The sequence below is a fragment of the Scophthalmus maximus genome, chromosome 9 (genome assembly GCF_022379125.1).
Source record: "Scophthalmus maximus strain ysfricsl-2021 chromosome 9, ASM2237912v1, whole genome shotgun sequence".
Taxonomy (NCBI): domain Eukaryota; kingdom Metazoa; phylum Chordata; class Actinopteri; order Pleuronectiformes; family Scophthalmidae; genus Scophthalmus; species Scophthalmus maximus.
Genome location: NC_061523.1, coordinates 3,254,871 through 3,269,314, shown reverse-complemented (window position 1 = coordinate 3,269,314; position 14,444 = coordinate 3,254,871). Strand labels below are relative to the sequence as shown.

At 40.8% G+C, this 14,444-nt stretch overlaps 2 long non-coding RNA genes across 9 annotated transcripts; one reads left to right on the top strand and one right to left on the bottom strand.

The window, feature by feature from the left end:
- Window positions 1–7,927: 7,927 nt before the first annotated feature.
- LOC118319865 lies at window positions 7,928–8,941 on the bottom strand. The gene is made up of 4 exons (XR_004796118.2): window positions 8,927–8,941; window positions 8,656–8,828; window positions 8,280–8,527; window positions 7,928–8,175 (listed from the first exon to the last, which is right to left on the bottom strand). It is a non-coding gene; the product is annotated as an uncharacterized LOC118319865 (long non-coding RNA).
- A 63-nt stretch (window positions 8,942–9,004) lies between these two features.
- Window positions 9,005–13,514, top strand: LOC118319866. Of its 8 annotated transcripts, none has more exons than XR_004796119.2 (5): window positions 9,005–9,146; window positions 9,301–9,427; window positions 9,551–10,366; window positions 10,993–11,125; window positions 12,915–13,514. It is a non-coding gene; the product is annotated as an uncharacterized LOC118319866 (long non-coding RNA). The 8 variants fall into 8 exon arrangements; XR_007031487.1 differs by having other exon boundaries at window positions 11,503–13,514; XR_004796120.2 differs by having other exon boundaries at window positions 10,993–11,674.
- The last annotated feature ends 930 nt before the right edge of the window (window positions 13,515–14,444 follow it).

Below are 14,444 nucleotides of genomic sequence, written 5' to 3'. Positions count from 1 at the left end.
TCTAGGGATTTGTGGATATGCCTGGATCTCTTCCAGAGGTTCTTGACAGGCCCACTGCTGCTCTGCCCCCATTCACATTAACCTCCTTGGAGCTCAAGGACATATATTTGGTATTTGCTGAGAGATGTTAAAGAAGCATTTGTCTTCCGAAAATTGTTCTATTCATAATCTGATAGTAATATATGCCAATTTTTTTTCTTTTACATTGTCCTGTTTTACTGGATATGACAGTTGAAACCCTAACAATAAATAATTGAATAATAAGCAGACTTCCTGGTATAATTTTTGTGAAATTGTGAAGGTATTGTAGTGCTACAAGCCATGTTAATGCAAATTCTAATTTGGTAGTGTTGTGGACGTAAGGTATTGACTAGAGTTTAAAATAAGTGATAATGTTGTATGCTGGGCTGCATAACTGAGACATATTTTGTACTTAGACTGAAATATTTTTTTGCAAATCGAAATTGTTCTCAAAATAGTTATTTTTTCCTTTTTTTTATTATTGGATTATCAGATTTAAGGAGATGAGGCTTCGAAAAGTATTGGGTGCCCTTGGGCTTGTAGTGACCTAAGATGTTTTTTGCAAGTGGCATGACTTACTTTATGTGTGCAAGAAGCTTCATAGCTTCCATAGGTTTGAGCACACTGGCAAGCCCATCTATCTAGACAAGATTCATACAATAAACCACCCCATGGTCTTGGAGGGTTTCCAGAATGGGTTGCAGTGTAGCTGGTGTAGCACTTTTATATGTAGCTATGTAATCCATGGCTGAAAAGGGTAAATAAATGATCAGTAAAACTGAAACATAGCTACAGATTCAAAGCACCATGGAATATGACTGTATACAGCCAGTGGATAAGAATCCAAACACTGATCAGCATTAACGCTTCTACAACTTTATGGAACACATCCTTTAGCAGGTAAGATGATGAGTGGTCATCATGAGAACATAGAGGTCTTTTGTTTTCTTTCACCAGAAACAGCTCATGTTGTCAAAATTCCACAGACTTGACAGGTATAGAAATTAACCCTTTCTATAAAGTTCCCTGAAAGCGCACCAGTGTGGACACTAAGTCAGGGGTGACCAAGAGCACTTCATCAGCATTACCTACTTTACTTTGGTCACAATGGTAAAGGAAGTAGCATTGTACTTGCAAAACTGGAGGAAAGTAGTGGCTTGAGTTCATGCAGGACCAAAGTAACTGGTGATTGTTTACATGAGTGTGACAAACATTTTTGAAGTTTTCGGTCCTACTCCTACATCATTTAGAGTGCTTGATTTCAAACCTGTCCACAAGCGAATGAGTCGGGCAAGGCTCATGATCAAAGATGGGTAGGGATGCTTTGGGGGTGATATTTTTGGGACACAGGCTAACTGAACTACTTCCTCTAGCATTGTCACAAGCTATCATAAATACATTTGGGCACATTTGGTTTTGTTTGGGGGTGATATTTTTGGGACACAGGCTAACTGAACTACTTCCTCTAGCATTGTCACAAGCTATCATAAATACATTTGGGCACATTTGGTTTTGTTTCTTATAATGATGGGAAGGACTATCAGCAAGCACCAGCACCTGGGTGCCTGCCCACAAGTCTTAATTCCATGGCACTGAATTTTGAAAGAACTGTTTAAACAGTGCTGGCATTTCCACATACTGTTTATTTAATTGCATTTGACTTATGCAGACTCTGATGGGCTTCGGATTGTAAAATGTCTTAAGTTTTTAATATTTTATATTTTTGAGAAAGAACAAGAATTGTATATGCTCCGTTGCCTTGATTAGGGAGTAGAGAGATAGTTTTGGTTCGTATGGTACTCAATTTGGTCAGTGAAAGCAGATATAGGGATGCTTGGGATCACATCCATGGGTTCCTGGAGGCAGCTGCATAGCAGATGCTTTCTGATGCTTTGTAGTCCTAAAGAGAGTTATCTCTGTTTGACTTCTTGAATCAGCAAAGCTTTAACTTAGTGCTCATCATTCTCTGCATTCAGCTGGTAAATACACACCATTCTCTGCATTCAGCTGGTAAATACACACGTCTCAAAAACAGTTTGTCGGGTGAATAAAGAAGTTAAAACATGAGGGGAAAAAATAAATAATATGATGGAACTGACAACATACACATAACATGATAATTTAGCAGTTAGTCACTGGGAGAGTTTGCTGGAATCACAATACAAGCTTCCCTTGCCTATTTGCTTGTAATCAAAATCAAAATATACAGGGGCAAAGTAACAAGCCATCAGCCCTGCATTTGGCAATATTCTTCAATAATATTCCTCACAAAGTGGGTTCTGGAACTCTTCAGCAGTGCCTGAAAGGTTCCCTGGGCGGATAATGAAGTGTGTTATCTTCCCAGATGTGCAGTTTCTCACTTAACCATAACACAGTTCTTCCCAGATGGGAAGCCTGTTGCATATCTCTTGGGAAATCTTAGTCAAGATCACAATTTGCCACCCCCTCGATCTAAACATTTTACTGTCATGCCATCAAACTAATTTTCCTTTTTTAAACTGCCCAGTTTGTTTAGGGTTTTGGGAGGCAGGAGCCTATTCTTATTACATTCTCAATAAAACACAAGAGGTAACACTACCCACAGTGGATCCTAGAAATCTTTCTATCTCTTGCTACCATGACTACCTCAATGTGATATTATATTCAGACAGTGTAAATAATTAACAAACCCAGAATATCATATAAGAATATTGTGAGCAGCATTTGCTGACAAAATTAATACCAAATGTGAGAAGATTCCAGTTTGAGATCTATCTTAAATCCATTGGAGGCAATCAAGCTTCAGAAATTCAATGTATTCAATTATACACATAGCTCGATACATTCAGAAACAAATCTTGGAAAAATGTTTAATCCTCAACCTACAGAACAATAGTGTGTGTGTGTGCTGACTCTAAAGTTTCTTTCACTTTAGAGACAGAAGCTTAATCAAAACCCAGGATTTCTCTGTCTCTCTCTCTCTCTCTCTCACACACACACACACACACACACACACACACACACACACACAGATATTTCCACAGATGGGAAGCTGCCTTCACATTTTACCCCAGCTTGCAAATGGGCAGAAAATCAAAGAATCAAAGGGATGAAGAGGAATCAAAGGGACAAGCTGATCAGAGACAGGGTTAAAAAACCCTTTCAGTAAAGAATCTCACCCATGAACAGGGGGAGATAGAGGGGGAGGAATGGAGACGTGAAACAGACACTAAGAATAAGACAGAGGAATTAATCAGGGAGAAGGTAAATTATGGACCAGATGCAGTTTCCATCACCATCCAGACATCGGTTGTCTATATCCAACCCTTGTCTATATCCTGCCGTAATGATGCAAATTTGCCCCAATGGGATCAACATTTAACATAATTTGTTTTATCAACATAAAGTCGCCTGTGTCCACCTAAAGCCTGAACCAAAATACTGCTAAAATACACTTAAGTTACAGTATTAATAATGCAACAAGCTATCAGAGTACATGAGTGTCATCTGAGCCAGACTCACTGTGTTCCTCTTCTTCCATTTTCTTATGCTCATCTTATCTAATCACTTCCTAGTTCTAGATTCAGGTCCATACTGATCACACCAGATTGGGGTGGTGATGTTCTCATTTTACTCCTTGCAAGAAAGAAGAACAGCACACATTATGTATCAAATGCCAAACAATATGGGCCCACAGCTAAGCGGGCTACTTCATCTCTGGATAAACGGGTAAAGGGAAAAGATTGAAACATGTTGAAAGAGACTTTTTGTGTTCAGGTCCTGGTGATCACCTAGGATAAATGGAAAATTTTCACTGTACAAACTTTTGCTGTTTATGTCTTTAGGATCCAGACATCAAATAAAATTTTGCCTGCGGCAAAGTGTCAGTCAGTTAGTTCCTTTCCTCCATCATTCCACCACAGAAAGAGGTCACAGGGCCTCAGGCCATCATATCATATGTTGCAGTTAAAAGTTTGTAAATACTATTCACATTATATGCTATTCCATATCAAGCATGTTATTTTATGATGCACACAAGTTTAGTAAATTATATTTAATGTATAATTACAGAAACACACATGACGTTGCGTGCAAACAAGATAAAAAAACAATATTTTGAGAATTTGGGGGATCCATGTAAAAAATAATGAACATAGTTGTGTAAAAACATTCTCTGCATTTACTTTGTTGTTACTCGGAGAATCTGTTAGTCAACATTAATTATATTATGTGTTGTTCTTCCATAAGCCTGCCTATTAATATAATTTAGCCCACACAGAAGCATATGAGGGAAGTATGACTTTCAGATTCTTCCATACATACTGTACATTTGTTCTCTTTCATAACTGTACTTTCCAGATGTTACTGCCCTCAGAGCTGTTATAAACACACCGCTACTTTGTGACACATCACCCATCACTGTAGAACTGAAAAGGATAAATATATCCTGTGATTGATGCATTCACATTATCATCGGCTCCATCTCCCAGCTGAATGATTGCACTAGCTCATCATACCTTGGATTTAATTTAATAATTTAATGATGGTGACCTACAACTCAATACTTTGAGTAGAGGACTCCTGTGTAGACACACAGAGCACCAAAGCTGCTGCGGCTAACACAGTTCATGCTGGGTCTTCATTGTAGACACATTACTATTATGTTTGTCTTCAAAGATGTTGTTCACATAGACCTTTAAAGCTGCAGATAGTAGGATTTGCAAAAAATTACCTTTTTTTCACATTTGCTGAAACTGTCACTATATCCTGGCAGTAATATATGAGAAAGGTCATCTGTGACAGACTCTAATTCATCTGGCGACCCCTACTGCCTTTAATGCCAGTCGCAAAAATCTCGAATCACAGCCAGGGGGCTTCTCTCCGCTCTGTCAACCATCCAGGTATGCTGCGCAGCGCTGCTCAGTCCCTGTGCATTCACTCACTCGCTCGGTCAAGCTCACGTCTTAGCAACGAGGAGCTAGTAGCAGAAGCGGATTTACTTTGAAAACACTGTGGCAGAGAAACGCCAAGCATTGAAAAAACTGCCCACCTCCTTTGCCAGAAACTGCATATACGACCAAGACCACGAGCAAAAACAAGATAAAAAGAAGGAAGCAGATGGAGCAGATGTAAACATCGGAGCAGCTGTCCAGAGATGACAGAGCAGCGAGACCAAAGGATTCACAAACGATGCATTCTTCTTGACCGGTAATTATCCCTGTTAAATTTTTCTTCAATTGTAGCACTCAATGTGACCATACCGTATACTAGTGTGGTGTTGTAATCATACTGCTAGTTGCTAGGTCCACAGTGCTATGGCGGTTGATAAGCGTTGTTTATGTCAAAGTGGCTGAAAACTTTGGTGTCCATGCAGTCTAATCGGTTTTGAGAGTTTTCCAGACATGTGTGTGCCGTTGCCTGTGTTCTCGCAGGCTAAATGCTCCCCAATCAGTGTCGTACTGTTTAGTTAGCATCCCTATTTATCACTAACGTAGCATCCCATGCTATGCTAAATGCTATTGCTATTGCTACATGGCTGTTGCTACAGTCACGTTCACGTAGGCCTACTTAGTTTGCAAATGCACTAAATTACTTACACCCCTATTTATTTATTACTGTAGAGCAGACTGTCAAATTATTTATTTTTATATGTGCAATCTCGACAGACACACAGGAGATTGCACAATAATTTGACAGCAGCTCTTCAGACTAAGGTAAAGCTCCTGTGTGTGTTTTCCCGAAGCAAGACTCCACTTTGGCCATGGGGAGAAGTAAAATGCACTACACCCCTGCGTTGAAACCAAGCAGTAAAAGGCAAACAGCAGGTTATTACACATTTTGTGTAATAACCTGACTACAGGAATATTCGACATACCTACTTTGTATAAAGTCTATTTTATTCATGTGCAAAATAAACATAATTTGATAAATGTGTTATGCTACTCTTTTAGATATTGCAACGGTAGTACTGAATGAAGTGAATCTGATTACCCCAAATAAATATATTTGGAATGCCTTGAAGTGATTTAAAAAGCATATTGATAAAAAAATGACCCTAACCCTATGTTATAAAATATTGATAAAAAGCGTCAATCATCCTGCAAAGCAACAAATTATGTATGTGAAGATAAAGCTGTTAATTTACAGGCCTACCCTACGTTCAAAAACACTGACTGTTTTTTTGACAATAAGTCACAGGTGATACAGTGAGGCAACGGTAAGTAGAAAACGTGTTGTAGTCTAGAATTGTCGACAGTAGTCCATGTTAGCTTCCTACCGGTGGTAACGTCATGTTACGTACTTTGCCTGGCTTCAGTTGCAATGGTAGCCTGCGGCAGCACGGCAGGCTGGTAGAAGCTGTGGAGGCAGAACTGCAGCAGAGAGGGAGGGGGAGGGAGCAGAAGTCGTTGGATTTTGAATTCTGAGACCAGAATTCTATGTCCAGACTTCTCTGAATCCTATTGACTGCAGCTTTAAAGGGATAGTAAAGTGATTTTGAAGTGGGGTTTATGAGGTACTTATGCATAGTTAATATGTTACCTTATGGAGATGGTGATCAGTGCTGTCATTTTACAGAGTTTGGAGGAGAAGTGGATGTAGCGAAAGTCAGAGTCCCACTTTTGCAGATGGGGACCACCGAAAAACGTCTTATTTGCCACATTTTTAAATGCTTACCTAAAAAAAAAAATCTGTTCATTTGTACGCTAAATAATGTATTTTTTCACTGCTTAAGTTTGCCAGCAGACAGCCATTTATTTTTGCACTTTATTGCTACACAAACTCACGCCGGTGCAAAGCAGCAGCGTATCACTCCACAGTTCTTCTTCTGTATACTCTGCTTCATAAAGGTATCCTCTTACGTCCACAGTGAATGGCATGTCATTGTCGCTCTCATAATCACTTTTTTCTTTTCTTGTGTCTCTTGAATAAGCTCTGAGTGTGAAGCGGCTGGGATGAGGATCAACACCTCTAAATCTGAGGCTCTCAGCAGGAAACCGGTGAATTGCTTACTAGGGGTAGGAAATGAGCCCTTACCCCAAGTGAAGGAGTTCAAGTATCTCAGGTTATCTTCAAGTTGTGTTGAGGTAACTGTTGCTGAAGGTGGTGCTAGAGAGTTAGGTGGGGGATCCAGGGTATTGCCATTGGACACTGGTATCCTTAGCCCGTCCACTTCATTCAAATATGTCCATTTGGTGGAAATATTGTCCACTTTGTGTAATTTACCTTATTGCCGTTTTTCGCCCCGAATTCACCAGTGGCCCCCAACTTGGACACCGACGACAGGCAAAGTTTTCGAGCGTGTCTACGGTGTCTTGTGAGGCTCAGTGTCCACTTCAAATACCCATATGGGTCTTCCCATAGGTCTAGAGACTCATAAAACGAGTCATTTGTACGTCACACTTGGTAGAAGTTAAATCCCCATAGTGAGGTATTTGAAATGAACAGTTATTTTTTCTGCTTTTGTACAAAATGATATTAGGACACAAAGAGTTAGCAATGGTATTATATTGATTAAATATAAGTATAATTGTCAGTTAGTTTTTGTTGTGAGAGTAATATAAATGAAAATGTGTGCAATTAGAAATAAACAGGATAAGTATTCACAATTTAACCATTTATTTTCAACAACAATATGAACAATTAAAACAAAACACAATAAATCCCTAAAATCTAAACATCATACAATAAAATCCCTAAAATCTAAAAACACGCAATCTAAGAAGAACACAATTACAACGGTACTGATTTTAAATTGAACATATTTTATTTACTTTTTCTTTTTTTTTAAATTTCAGCCTCCTCATACTGATTTTTAGTTTGGTCATATGGTTGAATGGCTTTGATTGCACTGATGACCACCTTGCAGGTGGTCATGATGACCTTGCAGGTGGTCATCAGTCCTCCTCTTCTTCGGGGTCTCCTCCGGCTGCTGCTGTTCCTCCTCTGAGAGGGAGGAAGATGAGGAGTCCCCTGATTCCTGGTACATGACCGGGGTCGCCTTGCTGTCAGTTGAGCTGCTGCTGCCGCCACCCATCTCCTCGTCATCCTCCCCCTCATGCGGCTGTTCCCGCTCACCTTCCGGGCCCTGGTGGAGGTTCTGGCTTACCATGGCCCTGACCTCAACTACCTCACTGTGGTCGGAGTTCCACGTCACACACACGTCGGAGTTCCAAACTTTGAGAAATTGCAGAGAAATGAATGACAGTAATCGCAAGCAAGCTTTCCGTTTACACACATACTTCCATGTGGGCTGTGTTTAGAATTAAATAGGAACTTACATAAGTAGCCAGAGCCAAGTGGATGAGAGTGAAATTGATTCCATCCCCGTTTCTCTGCAGGCTGTCTGCAAGTAATTGTTCAAGTTCTTTGACGGCCCCTTCTGTTTTGTGAAAAACACAAACTGGTTGGCCTCTTTGGCTGGCACCTTTTTCTCGATGGCCAGCCACCTCTCCAGGCAGGTAAACTCCTCTTTGATGAGGAACATCTGAGCTTCACCAAAGGTTTTATTGGTTTTGTGCTCTTTGATCTGTTATGACACAGACATGTAGAGAAGGCAGAGAGTACAGGAAGACTGGATCATATACACGCACCATAGTAGACATCAGAGCTAATCATTCACGCTAATCATGTCAGAAAATCCTCATGAAATAGTACTTTTGTGAAGCAGGTAGCCCAGCTCCTGGCCGTGGGTCTTTGCCTCCTCTACCTCCTTCTCCGTCATGTTTGCAAGACCCCCGACCTGTACCCAAACAGACAGCTCCAATACGCGCACTGGTAGCCATAGAACAGGAACCGATTGGGGTTACTAAACTCCTCCTCGAGTTGGTCTGATGAAAAGAGAAATAAAACATAGCACTCAACAGCAGTTTTGCCTTGGGTAACAATCCATGTGTCCTGTTTGCAAGCAGAGTTATGGACAACTTACCCAGTACTTGCGGGATGGCTATTGCTGCCGCAGAGAGGCACTTTCTCAGGTCCTCCCTGGGTGGCAACTTGGTCACCTTGTTGCGTTTGTGGCCATCTGGTGCACCACCACCCTGCGCAGCAGAGATTTGAGTCCCATCTTCAATTCCCTTTCAATGGACAGAAACTGCACCCGGGTTAGGCGGCTGGTCCTGGGCGGGACACCCATCATAAACTTAGAGGTAGAATTTGCTTGTTGTCACCTTCATACCCCCAATGACCACGCTTCGGGCCCATTTGTTTGAAGAGAGTGGGTAAAAGAAAAAAGTTCATCATATCAAATAGAATCTTTTAATCTAAAAACAAAATTGTAATGATATTTTCACTCACCCACAGATCCTCGCCAGCTCATCCAGGAACAGCCTGTCAGACAGCCTGCTCACATTGTAGCCAATATAGAGCAGGAAGGTCTTTACCTGGCTGACCTTTGAGGTGGCTCATGGTGGGCCTTGTATGTTGGCAGGTACTCTTCTGTAACGATACATGATTTAGATGAGGACTCTAAAAAAAACACTGCTGTCTAAAGCCATAAATGAGACATCACTTATCATGTTATCAACATGTGCTTACCTATCGACGCTGGAAGTGTGATCAGCCTCATGCGGTTCCCCTTGCCAATGCCCGGCCTCCACGGGCTGAATGGTTTCTGAGGGGATTGGGTGGCTCTGCCCTCTGCAGCAGCAGCAGTCAAGGATGGGCCTGCCTCCTCCACCACAGCCGAGGACAGGCCTGCCTCCTCCACACATTCCTGTCAAAGTTGGTGAAAAACAAAAAAATCAGACACACAAAGACAGGGAAAATTGAACAAAGACAAAGAGAGAGAGAGACTCACCTCCTCCTGGTACTCCCCTCTAGTGGAGGTGCTGCTCCTCTTGCTGGAGTGCAGCAGCTGTCGCACCCTGCTGCGGAGCACTCCAACGTCGAGGGGCAGCTGATCCCTCTCCGCCCGCATCTTAACCAGCTCACTGGCATGGTGCTGAATTGTCTCGTTGCATTCTGCACTGCCACAGTCAGTGCGAGGGGACATGGGTGCCAGGTCTGGTTCCTCTAAAGACAATGAAGTGTCCAAGTCCAACCTGTTGACCATGGCTGGGGTGCGGTTAGAGGGCCTCAGGTCACCCAGAAGCCTCAGAGTGAACCTGCCTTTAGCCTCAAAGAGCATGGCCACCCTCTCTGGGATTGTCAACTCAGTTTGGGCTTGCTTAACGTGCCTGTCCAGATGGGTCAACGTGTAGTTGCATCCAGGAACCAGGCAGGGAGCAGTACGGATATTTACTCTCTCTGCTGCGAGGTTGAGCAGTATCCGCCTCTCTTATACTTTGCTGACACAATGAGTTTTTGAGGTGTTTGTGCAACGCGCTGAAGTAGCGGTGGCAGATCGGACAACTATGCATCGTTGCCTGTAATACACAACAACATCAACAACAACAACAATAATATTAATGATAATTAATATTGAAAATTAAATGGTGTGTGTGTGTGTGTGTGGGTGGGTGGCTGAAGTGCATAATTGGAAAGTGCGTCACTCTGCAGCAAGGTCTCTGTCCAAAAAAATACAAAACTGCAATGAAACACACATTAAACACGATGAACGTGGAGATTAACACACTGATAAGAGAAAAGTTGAGTTTTAAAGGATAATAGCAAAGAGAAAAAGACAAGAAAAGTAATCTGGGCTGGCTGAAGTGCGCAATTGGAAAGTGCGTCACTCTGCAGTAAGGTCACTGCGCACATTCAAACTTTAAAATAGATCAAGAGGGAAAATGCCAGAAAATTCTGGGCACTCCATATGTGAAGGTGCATACTGCATAACCTCAGTGTCCACAGTTTCAACATCCAGCTGGGAGACCTGTTTTTCGTATGTTGTAAAAGTATCGATGGTGCACTCCAAAAGGCAAAAGGCATAAGTATCTTAGTTTGCAGTCTTTTCCTCCAGGGGACATGTGAAGTGTTGTCTCGCTCTGACTGGGACTGCTGACTTCCTCAACAGCGGTAAATAACACAGAGAAATTTCTCATTTGTCTTTAGATGCTGTGATGTTCACGGACAGACTGTAACCTACACCACATATTGTCTGCTGCAACCAACTCTGTTTCACCGCACCTCTCCTTGATCACTGGGGATGAACGTAGACAGTTGACGCGTCGTTGCAGCCCTAATGGTGATGTTTGACTGCCAATCTTTTGATTACAATCATCTCATTGCAAACTATTCTTCTGAAATTGTTTAAAGGCATCTGAAATAATACCAATTTTATTAATTTTTTTAATTGAAATATAGATATGGATTAAAATTAGGATTAGAAAAATGGTTAGTGGGCTTTAGAACAGCAAATGTTTATACTTACGTAATCAAAATCCATGAATCATGAATTCAGAATATTAATAACAGTATACTGCTTGACATTGTCACAAAACTCAAACTACACAAAGGTCAGTGTATATAGTCTGTGCTCTTACCTGACAGCAGTAGTAAGTAAAGGGTCAAGTGTCGAGATTGAAAACTACACTTGAAGCAAACCATTCAGCTTTCATTCAGGTTTCATATCTAAACAAGCTGCAACAATGTGACCTGCGAGAGAACCTGATGAGCCGTGAAGCAGAGCTGAACAGCAAACTGTCACAGTGACAGAAAATCCACTGGTCTGTCTCTCTGCCGACACGCACATCATCGCCTCATGCTGACCAAAATAAGTTGTCAGCTTGACAAGGTATATAGGTGGAGTTGTGTTTGTAAAGAAGAAGAGTAAGAAAACAACTCTTGGAAATTACAATAACATTGAATGTAATCCCACTTGTTTTACTCACCCATGGCTTCTGTGATTGTCATCAAGGTTATCTCGGCTCCAAATTAGAAACATTTACTGAATATCGTGTTAATGCTGGGGTCATCGAGTTTGAAAAACCAGGGCATTTACCAGGCAGTTATGAAGAGTATGAGCATTAAATTTAGATTTAGATGTTGCTTGCATATACACTAGTGCTTCCCAACATCTGTAAACACCCTGGGATGAGTAAACCTTGATGGTGTTCCCCTCTAAATGAACATAATTGTTGAAAGTACAGATTTTTATACGTGTATGATCTTTTCTGACATTCCCATTACTTCCCATAACCCACCACGATTTTTCGAACACGCACACAGGCACAGAACCACATTTAAACATAGACGAAAACATACTTGTGAAGCTGTCAATATGTTGCTCATATTATCATTATTTTTCTATTTTTGTGAACATTCTCAAAACCATTGTAATATTCTTTGCCATAATGTCCATGGTTCCATGTCACCTGTTGTAGCGGGGGGGGGGGGGGGCGGGGGGACTTTATTTTACAGCGCACAATGACGCTGTAATGATGCAGCTGCATCTTCCCGGCAAATCTTTGGAAGCTTTTGTGCTGGTTAAGATGTGTTGTGAAGCTCTCTGCCTGTTGATCAAGTTAGAATGTTCGAAAGTCTTTTTATTTTGTCTTACACTATGAATGTAACCGCATCATTAACAACATATTGCTGAGTATTTACGTTTTATCTGTCGGTGATGTTGACCTAATTTGCATATTTTTGGACACAAGGGAGAGCCTGTGCGTGTTGACTGTGTTCCTCGCTACTCCCATACGTGTGTTATGGTGTTAAATTGTTATTTGTCATTGTCCTATGTATTTTTATGAAGGTGCACTTTATTTATCCTATGAAGGAATTACTTTTAATTTTCATTTTAATGGAGTGTTAAATTTTGTTTCAGTAGTAAATTTACAAAATGTTCCTGTTTTATTTTAAATTTAAGCTTTAAATACATTTGTTATTACTGTAAGGGCACACCTGTTTTAGTCTGTACATTTTATTCATAGCAATGTTTTATGTATATGTTTTTGAAAAACTTTGGAAGCTTTTGTGCTGGAGACTGAGGGAGAGCCTGTGTGTGTTGACCATGTCCCTCGCTACTCTCATAGGACTAAATGTGCAGATCCTGAATCCTGGTCTGAGTGGTGTTTTTCCGGGTTTGAGCGACCATACTACAGCTGTGACACTTGCCTCTGATCAAGCCAAGTGGACAAACAGTGATGCACTCCCTTTGCAAGCGATACCCCTCACACTCAGGATAAACCACAGAACAACTCCAGATTTTTCATGTTGGGAATACTAACCACTCTTCTCTGCTCTCCAAAACCACTCTCCTCCCTTAGAACTGTGACGCTGGCAATAAAAAAATTAAGTTTGACCATGGTAGCTCAAAGCAGGGCTTTCAGAGAGTGCTGGTGAAAGTAATAGAGACACGCGTGCCGAATGTACACACATGCCTACACATTGGACACCTGAGCCTTGCAGGGTCTGTGAAAGACTGATCTCTTATTTAGTACAGGGAGTCATAGATTTCTCACTACCCTGACGTCACTGCCAACACATGATCGCAGTCGTTGTCCCAGTCGTGACAGTTAGCACGTCTGTATTTTGATGTTACTGAGCACAGTCAGTCAGAGTTTATTGTCAGATCGTTCTTCTGTTCATCTGGACTTATGTTACTTTGACATTATAAAATCATCAGAATAAGACTTATCTGAATTTATTTGCACTATATTCAAAAATAACATACACAGACAGACATACTCTATATGAAAAGGTTTTGTTTGTCAAATGCGTTTGTGGAACTACTGGTCTATTATTTGGTTGAGAATTAACATTAGTAATATAAGCTTCAGTAATATAACAATTTCATATGTAGTTACTAAATATACATATGCACTTGATGGCTGGTCACTGTCTTATGAGGTATAGTTAAAAGGCATGAGATACTTGATTTATATTTCAAAACTCACTGACTGTACCCTGGTATCAGGATCTCTTAATTGCCAATCACATTTGTTCAGCAATACAAATAAGTCTGTTTTGTGGCCACAGATGACTTATCACAACATAGCCGAAGGTATTAACAATGGCTACCTTGAACCATAAAGAGAGTGAGAATTTGTGGTGGGACAGTTTTTGCTGAGAGGTTTCTAAGTGAAAGAAATGTTCCATAGGTATCTAAAAGAGCTATGATAAGAGCTGGTCGAACCCTCTAATAGTAAGATAAATGTGTTTCAGTGCTTCCTTTCCTAATCTCCTTTAGCAAATAAGGTACACTGGACCATGCTAGATGTAAAAAAGGAAATAATGCTGTCCCACAATTCCTTCCGGCAGCAACAGTTGATACCAGTTTTTTATATTTTTTTAATTATCTTTATTTGGAGTCAAATTTATATACACAGTTTACAATCATCATTGATGCAATCTATACGCCGCTCCATCTTTTTTCTTTATATAGAACAAACAGAACAAGGGGTGTTTTCTGTTTCAAATTAAAAAAATACAGCAGGGATTATACACCAAGCAGAGAAGACAAACAAAATAAACAAGCCCAGTAAAGACATCATAATCGGACAAAGGTAGGTCGTTTCTGGGAGATATATCTCTTCCACTTTTCCCATATTTGTTCAAATTTA